The sequence below is a fragment of the Anopheles moucheti genome, chromosome 2 (genome assembly GCF_943734755.1).
Source record: "Anopheles moucheti chromosome 2, idAnoMoucSN_F20_07, whole genome shotgun sequence".
NCBI classification, from domain to species: domain Eukaryota; kingdom Metazoa; phylum Arthropoda; class Insecta; order Diptera; family Culicidae; genus Anopheles; species Anopheles moucheti.
In genome coordinates this window covers 47,831,995-47,837,994 of record NC_069140.1, presented here as the reverse complement: position 1 = coordinate 47,837,994, position 6,000 = coordinate 47,831,995, and positions in this window count along the sequence as shown.

The following is a 6,000-nucleotide window of genomic DNA, read 5'->3' as shown; positions in this document are numbered from 1 at the left end:
GTTTTTTTCAAGTTTTTAGGGTCAAAATTTTTACAAAATTTTTTTTCTCTTTAAACGCCTGTAACTTCTTTATTTTGCGTCCTAGACCCTTCAAAGTTTGACCTGATTTCAATAGAAAACCATACAATTATCGGACTTTTTTCAAGTTGTTAGGGTCAAAAGTTTTACAAAAATTTTTTTCTTTAAACGTTTGTAACTTTTTTATTTTGCGTCCTAGACCCTTCAAAGTTTGACCTGATTTCAATAGAAAACCATACAATTTTCGGTCTTTTTTCAAGTTTTTAGGGTCAAAATTTTTACAAATTTTTTTTTTCTTTAAACGCCTGTAACTTCTTTATTTTGCGTCCTAGACCCTTCAAAGTTTGACCTGATTTCAATAGAAAACCATACAATTATCGGACTTTTTCAAGTTTTGAGGGTCAAAATTTTTACAAATTTTTTTTTTCTTTAAACGCCTGTAACTTCTTTATTTTGCGTCCTAGACCCTTCAAAGTTTGACCTGATTTCAATAGAAAACCATACAATTTTCGGTCTTTTTTCAAGTTTTTAGGGTCAAAATTTTTACAATTTTTTTTTTCTTCTTTAAACGCCTGTAACTTCTTTATTTTGCGTCCTAAACCCTTCAAAGTTTGACCTGATTTCAATAGAAAACCATACAATTATCGGACTTTTTTCAAGTTGTTAGGGTCAAAATTTTTACAAAAATTTTTTTTTTCTTTAAACGCCTGTAACTTCTTTATTTTGCGTCCTAGACCCTTCAAAGTTTGACCTGATTTCAATAGAAAACCATACAATTATCGGTCTTTTTTCAAGTTTTTAGGGTCAAAATTTTTAAAAATTTTTTTTTCTTTAAACGCCTGTAACTTCTTTATTTTGCGTCCTAGACCCTTCAAAGTTTGACCTGATTTCAATAGAAAACCATACAATTATCGGACTTTTTTCAAGTTTTTAGGGTCAAAATTTTTACAATTTTTTTTTCTTTAAACGCCTGTAACTTCTTTATTTTGCGTCCTAGACCCTTCAAAGTTTGACCTGATTTCAATAGAAAACCATACAATTATCGGACTTTTTTCAAGTTTTTAGGGTCAAAATTTTTACAAAAATTTTTTTTTCTTTAAACGCCTGTAACTTCTTTATTTTGCGTCCTAGACCCTTCAAAGTTTGACCTGATTTCAATAGAAAACCATACAATTTTCGGTCTTTTTTCAAGTTTTTAGGGTCAAAATTTTTACAATTTTTTTTTCTTTAAACGCCTGTAACTTCTTTATTTTGCGTCCTAGACCCTTCAAAGTTTGACCTGATTTCAATAGAAAACCATACAATTATCGGACTTTTTTCAAGTTTTTAGGGTCAAAATTTTTACAAAATTTTTTTTTTCTTTAAACGCCTGTAACTTCTTTATTTTGCGTCCTAGACCCTTGAAAGTTTGACCTGATTTCAATCGAAAACCATACAATTTTCGGATTTTTTTCAAGTTTTTAGGGTCAAAATTTTTACAAAATTTTTTTTTCTTTAAACGCCTGTAACTTCTTTATTTTGCGTCCTAGACCCTTCAAAGTTTGACCTGATTTCAATAGAAAACCATACAATTATCGGACTTTTTCAAGTTTTTAGGGTCAAAATTTTTACAAAAAATTTTTTTTCTTTAAACGCCTGTAACTTCTTTATTTTGCGTCCTAGACCCTTCAAAGTTTGACCTGATTTCAATAGAAAACCATACAATTTTCGGTCTTTTTCAAGTTGTTAGGGTCAAGATTTTTACAAAAATTTTTTTTTTCTTAAAACGCCTGTAACTTCTTTATTTTGCGTCCTAGACCCTTCAAAGTTTGACCTGATTTCAATAGAAAACCATACAATTATCGGACTTTTTTCAAGTTTTTAGGGTCAAAATTTTTACAAAAAAATTTTTTTTTCTTTAAACGCCTGTAACTTCTTTATTTTGCGTCCTAGACCCTTCAAAGTTTGACCTGATTTCAATAGAAAACCATACAATTTTCGGTCTTTTTTCGAGTTTTTAGGGTCAAAATTTTTACAAAATTTTTTTTTTCTTTAAACGCCTGTAACTTCTTTATTTTGCGTCCTAGACCCTTCAAAGTTTGACCTGATTTCAATAGAAAACCATACAATTTTCGGTCATTTTTCAAGTTTTTAGGGTCAAAATTTTTACAAAAAATTTTTTTTTTCTTTTAACGCCTGTAACTTTTTTATTTTGCGTCCTAGACCCTTCAAAGTTTGACCTGATTTCAATAGAAAACCATACAATTTTCGGACTTTTTTCAAGTTTTTAGGGTCAAAATTTTTACAAATTTTTTTTTTCTTTAAACGCCTGTAACTTCTTTATTTTGCGTCCTAGACCCTTCAAAGTTTGACCTGATTTCAATAGAAAACCATACAATTATCGGACTTTTTTCAAGTTTTTAGGGTCAAAATTTTTATAAATATTTTTTTCTTTAAACGCCTGTAACTTCTTTATTTTGCGTCCTAGACCCTTCAAAGTTTGACCTGATTTCAATAGAAAACCATACAATTATCGGACTTTTTTCAAGTTTTTAGGGTCAAACTTTTTACAAAATTTTTTTTTCTTTAAACGCCTGTAACTTCTTTATTTTGCGTCCTAGACCCTTCAAAGTTTGACCTGATTTCAATAGAAAACCATACAATTTTCGGTCTTTTTTCAAGTTTTTAGGGTCAAAATTTTTACAATTTTTTTTTCTTTAAACGCCTGTAACTTCTTTATTTTGCGTCCTAGACCCTTCAAAGTTTGACCTGATTTCAATAGAAAACCGTACAATTTTCGGTCTTTTTTCAAGTTTTTAGGGACAAAATTTTTACAAAAAATTTTTTTCTTTAAACGCCTGTAACTTCTTTATTTTGCGTCCTAGACCCTTCAAAGTTTGACCTGATTTCAATAGAAAACCAAACAATTATCGGACTTTTTTCAAGTGTTTAGGGTCAAAATTTTTACAAAAATTTTTTTTTTCTTTAAACGCCTGTAACTTCTTTATTTTGCGTCCTAGACCCTTCAAAGTTTGACCTGATTTCAATAGAAAACCATACAATTTTCGGTCTTTTTTCAAGTTTTTAGGGTCAAAATTTTTACAATTTTTTTTTCTTTAAACGCCTGTAACTTCTTTATTTTGCGTCCTAGACCCTTCAAAGTTTGACCTGATTTCAATAGAAAACCATACAATTTTCGGTCTTTTTTCAAGTTGTTAGGGTCAAGATTTTTACAAAAAAATTTTTTTTCTTTAAACGCCTGTAACTTCTTTATTTTGCGTCCTAGACCCTTCAAAGTTTGACCTGATTTCAATAGAAAACCATACAATTATCGGTCTTTTTTCAAGTTTTTAGGGTCAAAATTTTTACAAAAAATTTGTTTTTTCTTTAAACGCCTGTAACTTCTTTATTTTGCGTCCTAGACCCTTCAAAGTTTGACCTGATTTCAATAGAAAACCATACAATTTTCGGTCATTTTTCAAGTTTTTAGGGTCAAAATTTTTACAAAATTTTTTTTTCTTTAAACGCCTGTAACTTCTTTATTTTGCGTCCTAGACCCTTCAAAGTTTGACCTGATTTCAATAGAAAACCATACAATTTTCGGACTTTTTTCAAGTTTTTAGGGTCAAAATTTTTACAAATTTTTTTTTCTTTAAACGCCTGTAACTTCTTTATTTTGCGTCCTAGACCCTTCAAAGTTTGACCTGATTTCAATAGAAAACCATACAATTATCGGACTTTTTTCAAGTTTTTAGGGTCAAAATTTTTACAATTTTTTTTTTTCTTTAAACGCCTGTAACTTCTTTATTTTGCGTCCTAGACCCTTCAAAGTTTGACCTGATTTCAATAGAAAACCATACAATTTTCGGTCTTTTTTCAAGTTTTTAGGGTCAAAATTTTTACAATTTTTTTTTCTTTAAACGCCTGTAACTTCTTTATTTTGCGTCCTAGACCCTTCAAAGTTTGACCTGATTTCAATAGAAAACCATACAATTATCGGACTTTTTTCAAGTTGTTAGGGTCAAGATATTTACAAAATTTTTTTTTTTTTCTTAAAACGCCTGTAACTTCTTTATTTTGCGTCCTAGACCCTTCAAAGTTTGACCTGATTTCAATAGAAAACCATACAATTTTCGGTCTTTTTTCAAGTTGTTAGGGTCAAGATATTTACAAAAAATTTTTTTTTCTTTAAACGCCTGTAACTTCTTTATTTTGCGTCCTAGACCCTTCAAAGTTTGACCTGATTTCAATAGAAAACCATACAATTATCGGACTTTTTTCAAGTTTTTAGGGTCAAAATTTTTACAAAAAAATTTTTTTTTCTTTAAACGCCTGTAACTTCTTTATTTTGCGTCCTAGACCCTTCAAAGTTTGACCTGATTTCAATAGAAAACCATACAATTTTCGGTCTTTTTTCAAGTTTTTAGGGTCAAAATTTTTACAAAATTTTTTTTTTCTTTAAACGCCTGTAACTTCTTTATTTTCCGTCCTAGACCCTTCAAAGTTTGACCTGATTTCAATAGAAAACCATACAATTTTCGGTCATTTTTCAAGTTTTTAGGGTCAAAATTTTTACAAAATTTTTTTTTCTTTAAACGCCTGTAACTTCTTTATTTTGCGTCCTAGACCCTTCAAAGTTTGACCTGATTTCAATAGAAAACCATACAATTTTCGGACTTTTTTCAAGTTTTTAGGGTCAAAATTTTTACAAAATTTTTTTATCTTTAAACGCCTGTAACTTCTTTATTTTGCGTCCTAGACCCTTCAAAGTTTGACCTGATTTCAATAGAAAACCATACAATTATCGGACTTTTTTCAAGTTTTTAGGGTCAAAATTTTTACAAATTTTTTTTTCTTTAAACGCCTGTAACTTCTTTATTTTGCGTCCTAGACCCTTCAAAGTTTGACCTGATTTCAATAGAAAACCATACAATTATCGGACTTTTTTCAAGTTTTTAGGGTCAAAATTTTTACAATTTTTTTTTTCTTTAAACGCCTGTAACTTCTTTATTTTGCGTCCTAGACCCTTCAAAGTTTGACCTGATTTCAATAGAAAACCATACAATTATCGGTCTTTTTTCAAGTGTTTAGGGTCAAAATTTTTACAATAATTTTTTTTTTCTTTAAACGCCTGTAACTTCTTTATTTTGCGTCCTAGACCCTTCAAAGTTTGACCTGATTTAAATAGAAAACCATACAATTATCGGACTTTTTTCAAGTTGTTAGGGTCAAAATTTTTACAAATTTTGTTTTTTCTTTAAACGCCTGTAACTTCTTTATTTTGCGTCCTAGACCCTTCAAAGTTTGACCTGATTTCAATAGAAAACCATACAATTATGGGACTTTTTTCAAGTTTTTAGGGTAAAAATTTTTACAACATATTTTTTTTCTTTAAACGCCTGTAACTTCTTTATTTTGCGTCCTAGACCCTTCAAAGTTTGACCTGATTTCAATAGAAAACCATACAATTATCGGACTTTTTTCAAGTTTTTAGGGTCAAAATTTTTACAAATTTTTTTTTCTTTAAACGCCTGTAACTTCTTTATTTTGCGTCCTAGACCCTTCAAAGTTTGACCTGATTTCAATAGAAAACCATACAATTATCGGGCTTTTTTCAAGTTTTTAGGGTCAAAATTTTTACAATTTTTTTTTCTTTAAACGCCTGTAACTTCTTTATTTTGCGTCCTAGACCCTTCAAAGTTTGACCTGATTTCAATAGAAAACCATACAATTATCGGTCTTTTTTCAAGTGTTTAGGGTCAAAATTTTTACAATAATTTTTTTTCTTTAAACGCCTGTAACTTCTTTATTTTGCGTCCTAGACCCTTCAAAGTTTGACCTGATTTCAATAGAAAACCATACAATTTTCGGACTTTTTTCAAGTTTTTAGGGTCAAAATTTTTACAAAATTTTTTTATCTTTAAACGCCTGTAACTTCTTTATTTTGCGTCCTAGACCCTTCAAAGTTTGACCTGATTTCAATAGAAAACCATACAATTTTCG